Source organism: Lolium perenne, chromosome 5 (genome assembly GCF_019359855.2).
Source record: "Lolium perenne isolate Kyuss_39 chromosome 5, Kyuss_2.0, whole genome shotgun sequence".
Classification (NCBI taxonomy): Eukaryota; Viridiplantae; Streptophyta; class Magnoliopsida; order Poales; family Poaceae; genus Lolium; species Lolium perenne.
This window is the reverse complement of record NC_067248.2, coordinates 121,974,305-121,988,968: the sequence shown is the minus strand read 5'-3', so window position 1 is coordinate 121,988,968 and position 14,664 is coordinate 121,974,305.

Here is a 14,664-nt window from a genome sequence, read left to right as displayed (position 1 = left end):
AGTTGAAAGGTATGTGGCGCTGATGTTAACACAGTACACAACAGTTGCTTTGGACGCTGGTTGATTAAGCTCAGGAAGTAGTTGATGGAGCCAGACAGATTCAGCAAAGAGTTGGCGACAGCGCGGTATTCACCTTCGGCACTAGAACGTGACACGGTGTGATGTCGTTTGGAGGACCATGACACCAGGTTGGTCCCGAGGAAGATGCAAAAACCGGAGGTAGACTTGCGAGTGTCAGGGCACCCTGCCCAGTCAACATCCGAGTAAGCCACAAGTTCGGAGGAGGAGCCCGCATGTAGCTGAAGTCCAAGATGGGCAGTCTGTTTAACATATTTCAGAATCCGTTTAATGAGCGGAAGATGCACTTCTCGTGGATCATGCATAAACAAACAGACCTGCTGCATGGTGTGTGACAAATCTGGCCTCATGAGTGCCAAGTAGTGAAGGCCGCCTTCTAAACTCCGATATTGAGAAGGATCGGCTACCGGTTATCCATCATTAGCTGATAGTTTGCACTTGGTGTCGATGGGGGTGGATATGGGGTTGCAGTTGGACGTGCGATGCACCTTAACACCAAGGAAGTGATGTAATGCACCCAAGTCACTCATGGAGAATTCAGAGTGTAAGGAGTTTATAATATGGTGGAGAAGGGAGGTAGTGCTGGTTGTAAGTATGATGTCATCAACATATAGGAGGAGATAGGCAGTGGCGGTGGTGGAGTGGAGGACGAGCGAGGTGTCATTTTTGGAGGTCACGAAGCCAAGTGTATGGAGGTAGGAGGTGAAGCACATGAACCAAGTGCGAGGAGCTTGCTTGAGGCCATAAAGAGACTTCTTAAGCTTGCAAACATGAGTGGGGCGAGCTTCATCCACAAAGCCAACTGGTTCAGTACAGTAAACAGTTTTCGCAAGATCATCATGCAAGAACGCATTCTTCACGTCCAGTTAATGAAGATGCGAAGACCGAGAGGCTGCAATGTTGAGAACCACATGCATTGTAGCCGGTTTCACCACTGGACTGAATGTTTCGCCATAATCAACTCCTTGCTGAGTGAAACCTCGGAGAACCCAATGAGCTTTATAATGACCATCTGAGTGCAGTTTGTGTCGTAATATCCATTTGCCGGTTACCATATTGAGTATTGACACCTACAGGACAAAAAACTAGATACCAAGTGTCGTTCGGATTAGAGCATCAAATTCATCACGCATAGCCATGTGCCAACTAATCCTGTTTTTCGTTTTCAATGGTAAAATAAAGCCTGAAGCCTCTCCTAGATTTTTCCAGGCGATTGTCAGGCTTGCATTGCATAGTCGGCAGCTGCGTTCAGTTCATATCCTTCGGGAGATTTTAGGAAGTAAGGCTGAAAGAGGGATGTATGCGGCGAATCCTATTCACCGCCTAAAGCGGCCCCGATCTGGTGCATCGCACAAGGCTGAATTTCATTGGGCCGACCCGTTTAGAGCATCCCCACTCGTTTGGCCTCCCCACGCCGAAATCCGGACGAAACTACCGCCAGATTGGACGAAATTAATTCGTGGAGAAAACCATATTTCCAGTCGTCCACCCGGAGTTCGGCGGACAAAGTCGAAATTCAAACAAGTCGTCGTCCCGCTACAAATTCGATCGGCAAAAGGATCAGCCACAGATCGGCGATCGGAGGGAAATTACGCTGAAACAGGGGCGTCGGCAGTCCCGTCTGGCACGGCGGTGTCACACGCCGTGGTCGAAGCGGTGGCCGCGGCCGCAGTTGACGTTGAAGCAGCGGCAGTCGACGTCGTAGATGGTGAGGACGACGAGGTAGGCGCCGGAGACGACGAAGAACTGGTCGGAGCGGGTCGGAGGATGTCGCTGCGATGTCCCTCGTACCAATTCCTCATCTCCTCGTCCATCAGTTCCGTGTTTCCGCCGCCCATCAGGAACGCCAAGTCTGTGTTCCTCTTCTTTGCCGCGGCCGTCGTCTTCAGCAGGGCGATCCGGGCGCCTTGGTTGGCGAGCATCTCCTGATACGTCTCAGACGTATCGATAATTTCTTATGTTCCATGCCACATTATTGATGATATCTACATGTTTTATGCATACTTTATGTCATATTTATGCATTTTCCGGTACTAACCTATTAACGAGATGCCGAAGAGCCAGTTGCTGTTTTCTGCTGTTTTTGGTTTCAGAAATCCTAGTAAGGAAATATTCTCGGAATTGGACGAAATCAACGCCCAGGGGCCTATTTTCACACGAAGCTTCCAGAAGACCGAAGGGAAGACGAAGTGGGGCCACAGGGCGCCGCCACACTAGGGCGGCGCGACCCAAGGGGGGCCCGCGCGGCCGTAGCGTGTGGGGCCCCCGTGACGCCCCCTGGCCTGCCCTTCCGCCTACATATAGTCTTCGTCGCGAAACCCCCAGTACCGAGAGCCACGATACGGAAAACCTTCCAGAGACGCCGCCGTCGTCAATCCCATCTCGGGGGATTCAGGAGATCGCCTCCGGCACCCTGCCGGAGAGGGGAATCATCTCTCGGAGGACTCTTCACCGCCATGGTCGCCTCCGGAGTGATGAGTGAGTAGTTCACCCCTGAACTATGGGTCCATAGCAGTAGCTAGATGGTTGTCTTCTCCTTATGTGCTTCATTGTCGGGTCTTGTGAGCTGCCTAACATGATCAACATCATCTATCTGTAATGCTATATGTTGTGTTTGTTGGGATCCGATGGATAGAGAATACTATGTTATGTTGATTATCAATCTATTACCTATGTGTTGTTTATGATCTTGCATGCTCTCCGTTATTAGTAGAGGCTCTGGCCAAGTTTTTACTCTTAACTCCAAGAGGGAGTATTTATGCTCGATAGTGGGTTCATGCCTCCATTAAATCTGGGACAGTGACAGAAAGTTCTAAGGTTGTGGATGTGCTGTTGCCACTAGGGATAAAACATTGATGCTATGTCCGAGGATGTAGTTATTGATTACATTACGCACCATACTTAATGCAATTGTCTGTTGTTTGCAACTTAATACTGGAAGGGGTTCGGATGATAACCTGAAGGTGGATTTTTTAGGCATAGATGCATGCTGGATAGCGGTCTATGTACTTTGTCGTAATGCCCAATTAAATATCACAATATTCATCATATGATGTATGTGCATTGTCATGCCCTCTCTATTTGTCAATTGCCCAACTGTAATTTGTTCATCCAACATGCTATTTATCTTATGGGAGAGACACCTCTAGTGAACTGTGGACCCCGGTCCATTCTTTTAATCGAATACAATCTACTGCAATACTTGTTCTACTGTTCTCTGCAAACAATCATCATCCACACTATACATCTAATCCTTTGTTACAGCAAGCCGGTGAGATTGACAACCTCACTGTTTCGTTGGGGCAAAGTACTTTGGTTGTGTTGTGCAGGTTCCACGTTGGCGCCGGAATCCCTGGTGTTGCGCCGCACTACATCTCGCCGCCATCAACCTTCAACGTGCTTCTTGGCTCCTACTGGTTCGATAAACCTTGGTTTCTTACTGAGGGAAAACTTGCCGCTGTACGCATCACACCTTCCTCTTGGGGTTCCCAACGGACGCGTGTTGTACGCGTATCAAGCTCTTTTTCTGGCGCCGTTGCCGGGGAGATCAAGACACGCTGCAAGGGGAGTCTCCACATCCCAATCTCTTTACTTTGTTTTTGTCTTGCTTTATTTTATTTACTACTTTGTTTGCTGCACTAAATCCAAACACAAAAAAATTAGTTGCTAGTTTTACTTTATTTGCTATCTTGTTTGCTATATCAAAAACACAAAAAAATTAGTTACTTGCATTTACTTTATCTAGTTTGCTTTATTTACTGTTGCTAAAATGGGTACTCCTGAAAATACTAAGTTGTGTGATTTCACAACCACAAATAATAATGATTTCTTATGCACACCTATTGCTCCACCTGCTACTACAGCAGAATTCTTTGAAATTAAACCTGCTTTACTAAATCTTGTTATGAGAGAGCAATTTTCTAGTGTTAGTTCTGATGATGCTGCTGCCCATCTCAATAATTTTGTTGAACTTTGTGAAATGCAAAAGTATAAGGATGTAGATGGTGACATTATAAAATTAAAGTTGTTTCCTTTCTCATTAAGAGGAAGAGCTAAAGATTGGTTGCTATCTCTGCCTAAGAATAGTATTGATTCATGGACTAAATGCAAGGATGCTTTTATTGGTAGATATTATCCCCCTGCTAAAATTATATCTTTGAGGAGTAGCATAATGAATTTTAAACAATTGGATACTGAGCATGTTGCACAAGCATGGGAAAGAATGAAATCTTTGGTTAAAAATTGCCCAACCCATGGACTGACTACTTGGATGATCATCCAAACCTTTTATGCATGACTGAATTTTTCTTCGCGGAACCTATTGGATTCAGCTGCTGGAGGTACCTTTATGTCCATCACTCTTGGTGAAGCAACAAAGCTTCTTGATAATATGATGATTAATTACTCTGAATGGCACACAGAAAGAGCTCCACAAGGTAAGAAGGTAAATTCTGTCGAAGAAACTTCTTCCTTGAGTGATAAGATTGATGCTATTATGTCTATGTTTGTGAATGATAGGACAAATATTGATCCTAATAATGTTCCGTTAGCTTCATTGGTTGCTCAAGAAGAACATGTTGATGTGAATTTCATTAAAAATAATAATTTCAACAACAATGCTTACCGGAACAATTCTAGTAACAACTATAGGCCATATCCTTATAATAATGGCAACGGCTATGGTAATTCTTATGGGAATTCTTACAACAATAATAGGAATACACCCCCTGGACTTGAAGCTATGCTTAAAGAATTTATTAGTACACAAATTGCTTTTAACAAATCTGTTGAAGAAAAGCTTGGGAAAATTGATATACTTGCTTCTAAAGTCGATAGTCTTGCTGCTGATGTTGATCTTTTGAAATCGAAAGTTATGCCTCATGAAAATCATAATAATAAAATTGTTACTACAGCAAATGCCATCCAAGTTAGAATTAATGAGAATATAAGATTGATGGCCGAATTGCGTGCTAGGTGGGAAAAAGAAGAAAATGAAAAAGAAAATAATATAGCTAAAGTTTGGACTATTACCACCACTAGCAATGCTAATGCTACACATGTTGCTGCACCTCCTACTATTAATGATAAAAGAATTGGTGTTGGCAATGTTTCCACTTCTAATGCAAAGCGCGAAAAACTGCCTGAAACTGCTAAAGCTATTAAACTTTGTGATAAAACTTCTGAAATTTTTTCCAACATTGGGGATAATGATCCCATTGCTTTAGATTATAATGGTTTGGATTTTGATGATTGCCACATCTCTGAAGTTATAAAGTTCTTACAAAAACTTGCTAAGAGTCCTAATGCTAGTGCTATAAATTTGGCTTTCACGAAACATATTACAAATGCTCTCATAAAAGCTAGAGAAGAGAAACTAGAACACGAAACTTCTATTCCTAGGAAGCTAGAGGATGGTTGGGAGCCCATCATTAAGATGAAGGTCAATGACTTTGATTGTAATGCTTTATGTGATCTTGGTGCAAGTATTTCCGTTATGCCTAAGAAAATCTATAATATGCTTGACTTGACACCATTAAAAAATTGTTATTTGGATGTTAATCTTGCTGATAATTCTACAAAGAAACCTTTGGGGAGAGTTGATAATGTTCGCATTACCGTTAACAATAACCTTGTCCCCGTTGATTTTGTTGTCTTGGATATTGAATGCAATGCATCTTGTCCCATTATATTGGGAAGACCTTTTCTTCGAACTGTTGGTGCTATTATTGATATGAAGGAAGATAATATTAGATATCAATTTCCTCTCAAGAAAGGTATGGAACACTTCCCTAGAAAGAGAATGAAGTTACCTTTTGATTCTATTATTAGAACAAATTATGATGTTGACACTTCGTCTCTTGATAATACTTGATATACACTTTCTGCGCCTAGCTGAAAGGCGTTAAAGAAAAGCGCTTATGGGAGACAACCCATGTTTTTACTACAGTAATTTTATTTTATATTTGAGTCTTGGAAGTTGTTACTACTGTAGCAACCTCTCCTTATCTTAGTTTTGTGCATTGTTGTGCCAAGTAAAGTCGTTGATAGTAAGGTTCATACTAGATTTGGATTACTGCGCAGAAACAGATTTCTTTGCTGTCACGAATCTGGGCCTAATTCTCTGTAGGTAACTCATAAAATTATGCCAATTTACGTGAGTGATCCTCAGATATGTACGCAACTTTAATTCAATTTGAGCATTTTCATTTGAGCAAGTCTGGTGCCTCAATAAAATTCGTCTTTACGAACTGTTCTGTTTTGACAGATTCTGCCTTTTATTTCGCATTGCCTGTTTTGCTATGCTTGATGGATTTTTCGATACCATTGACTTTCAGTAGCTTTGTGCAATGTCCAGAAGTGTTAAGAATGATTATGTCACCTCTGAACATGTAAATTTTAATTGTGCACTAACCGTCTAATGAGTTGTTTTGAGTTTGGTGTGGAGGAAGTTTTCAAGGATCAAGAGAGGGAGATGATACAATATGATCAAGGAGAGTGAAAGCTCTAAGCTTGGGGATGCCCCGGTGGTTCACCCCTGCATATATCAAGAAGACTCAAGCGTCTAAGCTTGGGGATGCCCAAGGCATCCCCTTCTTCATCGACAACATTATCAGGTTCCTCTAGTGAAACTATATTTGTATTCCGTCACATCTTATGTACTTTGCTTGGAGCGTCGGTTTGTTTTTGTTTTTGTTTTTGTTTGAATAAAATGGATCCTAGCATTAATTGTGTGGGAGAGAGACACGCTCCGCTGTTGCATATGGACAAATATGTCCTTAGGCTTTACTCATAATATTCATGGCGAAGGTTGAATCTTCTTCGTTAAATTGTTGTATGGTTGGAAACGAAAAATGATACATGTAGTAATTGCTATAATGTCTTGGATAATGTGATACTTGGCAATTGTTGTGCTCATGTTTAAGCTCTTGCATCATATACTTTGCACCCATTAATGAAGAAATACATAGAGCTTGCTAAAATTTGGTTTGCATAATTGGTCTCTCTAAGGTCTAGATAATTTCTAGTATTCAATTTGAACAACAAGGAAGACGGTGTAGAGTCTTATAATGTTTACAATATGTCTTTTATGTGAGTTTTGCTGCACCGCTTCATCCTTGTGTTTGTTTCAAATAAACCTTGCTAGCCTAAGCCTTGTATCGAGAGGGAATACTTCTCATGCATCCAAAATCCTTGAGCCAACCACTATGCCATTTGTGTCCACCATACCTACCTACTACATGGTATTTCTCCACCATTCCAAAGTAAATTGCTTGAGTGCTACCTTTAAATTTCTATCCTCTACCTTTACAATATATAGCTCATGGGACAAATAGCCTAAAAACTATTGTGGTATTGAATATGTACTTATGCACTTTATCTCTTATTAAGTTGCTTGTTGTGCGATAACCATGTTCCTGGGGACGCCATCAACTATTCTTTGTTGAATATCATGTGAGTTGCTATGCATGTCCGTCTTGTCTGAAGTAAGGGAGATTTACCACTAAAATGGTTAGAGCATGCATACTGTTAGAGAAGAACATTGGGCCGCTAACTAAAGCCATGATCCATGGTGGAAGTTTCAGTTTTGGACAAATATCCTCAATCTCATATAAGAAAATTAATTGTTGCTACATGCTTATGCATAAAAGAGGAGTCCATTATCTGTTGTCTATGTTGTCCCGGTATGGATGTCTAAGTTGAGAATAATCAATAGCGAGAAATCCAATGCGAGCTTTCTCCTTAGACCTTTGTACAGGCGGCATAGAGGTACCCCTTTGTGACACTTGGTCAAAACATGTGCATTGCGATGATAATCCAGGTAATCCGAGCTAATTAGGACAAGGTGCGGGCACTATTAGTATACTATGCATGAGGCTTGCAACTTGTAAGATATAATTTACATAACACATATGCTTTATTACTACCGTTGACAAAATTGTTTCTTGTTTTCAAAACCAAAGCTCTAGCACAAATATAGCAATCGGTGCTTTCCTCTTTGAAGGACCTTTCTTTTACTTTTATGTTGAGTCAGTTCACCTATCTCTCTCCACCTCAAGAAGCAAATACTTGTGTGAACTGTGCATTGATTCCTACATACTTGCATATTGCACTTGTTATATTACTTTACATTGACAAATATCCATGAGATATACATGTTATAAGTTGAAAGCAACCGCTGAAACTTCATCTTCCTTTGTGTTGCTTCAATACCTTTACTTTGAATTATTGCTTTATGAGTTAACTCTTATGCAAGACTTATTGATGCTTGTCTTGAAGTACTATTCATGAAAAGTCTTTGCTTTATGATTCAATTGTTTACTTATGTCATTTACATTGTTTGGATCGCTGCATTCATTACATATGCTTACAATAATATGATCAAGGTTATGATGGCATGTCACTCCAGAAATTATCTTTGTTATCGTTTACCTGCTCGGGACGAGCAGAAACTAAGCTTGGGGATGATGATACGTCTCAGACGTATCGATAATTTCTTATGTTCCATGCCACATTATTGATGATATCTACATGTTTTATGCATACTTTATGTCATATTTATGCATTTTCCGGCACTAACCTATTAACGAGATGCCGAAGAGCCAGTTGCTGTTTTCTGCTGTTTTTGGTTTCAGAAATCCTAGTAAGGAAATATTCTCGGAATTGGACGAAATCAACGCCCAGGGGCCTATTTTCACACGAAGCTTCCAGAAGACCGAAGGGAAGACGAAGTGGGGCCACGGGGCGCCGCCACACTAGGGCGGCGCGGCCCAAGGGGGCACCGCGCGGCCCTAGCGTGTGGGGCCCCCGTGACGCCCCCTGACCTGCCCTTCCGCCTACATATAGTATTCGTCGCGAAACCCCCAGTACCGAGAGCCACGATACGGAAAACCTTCCAGAGACGCCGCCGCCGCCAATCCCATCTCGGGGGATTCAGGAGATCGCCTCCGGCACCCTGCCGGAGAGGGGAATCATCTCCCGGAGGACTCTTCACCGCCATGGTCGCCTCCGGAGTGATGAGTGAGTAGTTCACCCCTAGACTATGGGTCCATAGCAGTAGCTAGATGGTTGTCTTCTCCTTATGTGCTTCATTGTCGGGTCTTGTGAGCTGCCTAACATGATCAAGATCATCTATCTGTAATGATATATGTTGTGTTTGTTGGGATCCGATGGATAGAGAATACTATGTTATGTTGATTATCAATCTATTACCTATGTGTTGTTTATGATCTTGCATGCTCTCCGTTATTAGTAGAGGCTCTGGCCAAGTTTTTACTCTTAACTCCAAGAGGGAGTATTTATGCTCGATAGTGGGTTCATGCCTCCATTAAATGCAGGACAAAGGATGAGAAAGTTCTAAGGTTGTGGATGTGCTGTTGCCACTAGGGATAAAACATTGATGCTATGTCCGAGGATGTAGTTATTGATTACATTACGCACCATACTTAATGCAATTGTCTGTTGTTTGCAACTTAATACTGGAAGGGGTTCGGATGATAACCTGAAGGTGGACTTTTTAGGCAAAGATGCATGCTGGATAGCGGTCTATGTACTTTGTCGTAATGCCCAATTAAATCTCACAATATTCATCATATCATGTATGTGCATTGTCATGCCCTCTCTATTTGTCAATTGCCCAACTGTAATTTGTTCACCCAACATGCTATTTATCTTATGGGAGAGACACCTCTAGTGAACTGTGGACCCCGGTCCATTCTTTTAATCGAATACAATCTACTGCAATACTTGTTCTACTGTTCTCTGCAAACAATCATCATCCACACTATACATCTAATCCTTTGTTACAGCAAGCCGGTGAGATTGACAACCTCACTGTTTCGTTGGGGCAAAGTACTTTGGTTGTGTTGTGCAGGTTCCACGTTGGCGCCGGAATCCCTGGTGTTGCGCCGCACTACATCTCGCCGCCATCAACCTTCAACGTGCTTCTTGGCTCCTACTGGTTCGATAAACCTTGGTTTCTTACTGAGGGAAAACTTGCCGCTGTACGCATCACACCTTCCTCTTGGGGTTCCCAACGGACGCGTGTTGTACGCGTATCATCTCCCTCCACCTGTCGTCGAACTTGTGGTTCCTCCCATCGGCGTGCGTCCTCAAGTCGGCCCAGCACTTGTCGATCGACACCTGCATCCTCTCGGCGGGATGGCCCATCTTTTCAGATCTTTGAGCTTTTTCTCGCCGAGTTTCGGGCGGCCATCTGACGAGCCTGGCGGCGGAGCGTCGGGGTTGTACTATTCGGTTTTGCTCTTCGAGAGGCTCGTGCGGGTTTCCGTCCACTTCTCGCACTTCTCGATGCGGGAGTAGACGTTGAGAAACTTGAACGTCAGGCCGGTGTCGTCGTGGTACATGTCGAAAGCACGGCGCATCTGCGAAAAAATAGGGCGGCGATGAGCTCACGGCGATCAGTACATGCAGGGTCGACGGAGGAGGGACGGCGTATCCATACCTTGGCTTCAAAGTCTTCGCTGCTCACCGGCGTTTTTTTGAGCTCCTCCTGTATGCCGTGCCATTTGCTGCACGCCGTCTGTATGATTCCCCAATGGGTGGTCATGGCCTTGTCTCCCCGGTTCATGATCGTCTTGTTGAGTAGGGATCGATGAGCTTGCGCTCATCGAACGCCGCCTTCACTCGAAGCCAATACGTGTCAGAGGACTCATTCGCCCCGGTTATGCCGTCCATGAACACGGTCATCCAAGCTTCGGCGAGGCACTCCTCTTCCCTCGGCGTCCATTTGATGCGCGGTTCGACCGGCGGCGCGTCCTTCTTCCTCTTCTTCCTTCAGTTCGGCGGCGGGTTGACGTTGGCGACCTCGACTTGGGTTGGTTCTTCCTCTTCTTCTTCTTCGACGGCTTGGCTTCCGTCGGCCACATCGTCCACCCACCGGTTGCGCTCCGCGACAGCTGCCGTCGCTCTTGCCTCCTCTTGCGTGAAGAACCCCGGGCTCGTAACGGCGGCCGCGGAGCCGGAGTCGATCATCTCGTTCATCACCTCGTCGTTCGGTGCCGCCGTCGCACCGAACGGGAGTGGCCCTCGTCACAGGGCCGGCGAGAAGCCCTCGCTCAGGTTGCCGCCGGCGAGATCGGGCGGCGATGGCGTGAACCTGGACGGTTGGCCGTAGGTCGCCTCCTGGAACATGGCAGGCGAGGACGGGGAGAAGCTTGAAGGGGAGAAAGCCGACGGGGAAGTGCTTGTACCTTGGATCGGCCAGTGGTCGGGGAACATGGCGGCGCCGCCGCCGCCGCGAGGATGGCCCATGCTCATGGCCATGGAGACCTTCCTCGCTTGTTCGTCCTCCGCCGCCAACGCCACCCTCTTCGCGTTGAGTTTCTTCTCCCTCTCCGCCCTGCCGCTTGTTTCGATCTGTCGCCGGAGCTCGTCCGCCGCCCACTCGGCGTTGGACACACCCGGCGGCCGCTCCTTCTTCGGCCGCGACTTCCTCGGCTTCGGCGGCATGGTGGTGGACGAGAAAGAGGAGGAGGAGGAAAATGGAGACGGCTACACATATTCAGCGGGAGAGAATGGGGATATGCAAGCAAATTGGAGGGAAATCGACAGGATTTGGCTGTCCAGTCGCCGACTACGAGGGTCCACACGACTCTTTCGCGCCAAATTCTTTCGTCCGGAGTCCCCGAGCGCGCCTCGGGGGACCGGGGATGGTGTGGGCTCGTCGGATGAATTTAGGGCCAAATCCGGATGAAATCGAGGAACCGGGGGCGCGACTGGGCCGAATTACGTCGTTCGGATGGGAAAAACGTCGCTCGGGGGCCTCGTCGGGGAGACGAGTGGGGATGCTCTTACTCCCAGGTACTACTAGGGACGGTAGGGTATGTAGGTTTTCTCTATTTTCTGTTTGGTTTTTTAGTTTCTTCTATTATAATTTTTTATTTTAAAAAATGTTTAATTATTGAAAATGTTTAAATATTGAAAGTGCTCAGATCTTAACTATTAAATTCAAATCCGCTGTTCGTACGCGTGCGTCGTTGGTCAGCGAGACTGCGCGCATCCTCCCGGTTTATTGGGCTCGGCCCGTTTACTCGTTCGGTGTTTCTTTTTGTTACTTCACGAGTTCAGTTACTGGTTCGCGTACATCTATACCTACTAATAAAGGAAGGAAGGTTTCTCCCCAATTTTTTCGTCCGTTTTTAAATTACCCTTACTTTTGAGTTGATATTACAGCCTCTGCCACCGCCTAGGCAAATACCGGTTCGTGCGCTCGATCCCACAAAACAAAAGTCAACTGTGACCGGTAAGTTATACTCCTTCCTCCCCTTGGCTTTTCGTCCCGAGCGTGAGATCCGGCCGTTGTGCGCCGCCTCCCTCCGGTCACGCCCACATCTCCCCTGCCCCCGCGGCCAGCGCGCCCCACCCGCACGCCACCGTGGCGCCCTCAGCCCTCCTCGGCTAGCCCTTCCCCATCCCCTCCGGGCAGGCTCTACGCAGACGAGAGCAGCAGGATGTCCCTCCCCGCCCCACCATCCAGAGGAGCGAGCTGTATTGAGCGCGCACAAGCCGCAGAGCTAGCTGGTGAGAGGCGCGGCGGATGATTGGAGATACGCTCGTTGACCTCAAAACAAGCCATTGTGCGTACGGCCTCGGATCTGACGTTCTCGTGCCAAGCCATAGTGGGCGGCGCTGGCAGTGGCCATCGAGGTCAGAGCCGGACGTGGAGGCAGGCAGTGGACCGGACGAGGACAAGAATCGGAAGGAAGAGGAGGCCGTATGGGTGAGGCGAGAAAGATGGGACAGGGGAGATGCGGGCGAAGTGGCTTCGCCGACCAGGAGAGAGCGGGAGCGCGGGGGCTCACCCGCATATAGTGAGGATGAAAGGAATTGATCCGGGGTCGGGTGCACGCGCGTCTGGCAGCGGGTTTGAGGGGAAGCCCAGTCTGAATTTTGATTTCTCAGTTGTTCTCGCTGGAGCGCGTTTGCTGCTGCTACTGCTTCTTCTCTCTGTCTCTCACGTGCTGCAGACTGCAGTTGGTGCTCTAATCTCACGATCGGCTGATGCTGCTACTGGTCTCTCTCACTACCAGCCTAAATCCTGCATCAAAGTTCTTTTACTTTATATCAAGATTGTCAAGTAGTAAGCCTTAAGATTTATAACTTGATAATACACACAAACATAATATTAGTGGAGATGTATGCAACTAGATAAAGAATTGTAATGTCAGAACTTCACACTTCAAGTTTTTACACTTACGAAAACGGGAGAAACTGATATCTGCAATACACTCTCCTACCGATCGTTGAGCAAGCCACCATTTTTCATGGGTATCATCTAATGCTTAATTTCCTTTTTTTTGTGTGTTTCAGAAGACGTACAAATTATGAAGAATGTGTGAGGAGGTAAAATATTATCATCTATTTTGACCTGATTCAGTCAAGCCAAAAATTTATCGTGTAGAAAGTTTAAAATATATAACCACCAAAAATCCACTTCTTTTTTTATTTGGTCATACTGCTCGAAAGAGTGCAAAATTATGTAGTACCTCATAATGTAAACATCATTGGTGAGGCAAAATAGATGTTTATGGGTCCCCGAAGTGGGCGGTGCGCAGGGTAATTCAAAGAAAGGAGTGAAGAGGATGAGTAGGAAAAAGGGGCCGAGCCGGGGGCTGGTGAGTAGGAATTCTTAGGAAAATGTGAAATCATGTAGTCTCCCCAAATATCAACATAATTATTGTGCCAAAAGAGATGTCGATGGGTTCCCGAAGTGGACGATATGCATGGTAATTCGAGGAAGGGGAGAGGCTAAGTAGGAAAAATGGCCCGTGTAGGGGACCGATGAGTAGGAAGGAAACATGACGGTGAGTACGAAGGAACGAGGTTGGAGCCATGCGCTGGTGCAAGCCCGGAGAACTAAGAGATCAAGGGTGGGTGGAAGTCTCGACTTGCTCGAGGGTTGGCGGGAGGGAAGAAAGGAATCATTCAACCATTTTTTTCTTAAGTTGGGAGGGATGGTTCAATTCAGTCGGATGAAGCGCCAAGGATTGTTTGGTTTTCAAGTTTATAATTCATTTGTTAAATACATTTATAATTCATTTGTTAAATACATATGATTAACACTTGGTCTGTCCGTAGCAACGCACGGGTATTTTTACTAGTACGTCCTAAAAAAAACTGGTTCACGTAATGTTATTGCTCCTTCCAGCTAGAAGTTTGCGCGATGGTTATTCCTCTTTCTCCTTAGCAGATATGCTATTCGAGCGCTGTTTCTTATTTCGTTGGCACTACTCTAGCAAATATTGTTTTTCGAAAAATAAGCATATTAACCAATACGAAAATGAACAAAGATTGAATTATCATTTCTTGTACCTTCACAAAATAATAACAAATGATCGCAACTTTAAAAATGTTCGCGACTTAAAAAATGTTCATGATTTTAAAAAATGTTCGTGAATTTAAAATGTTCATGAGCTTGACTTTCTACAGATTTTTAAAGAATGTTCCTGAATTTGGAAAAACATTCATAAATTGGAAATCATCCATAGATTTAAAATGTTCACGGGTTTTCCTAAAAAAATCCGCGAGGTTAAAAAAATGTTCAAATAGTTAAAAACATATTTGCGA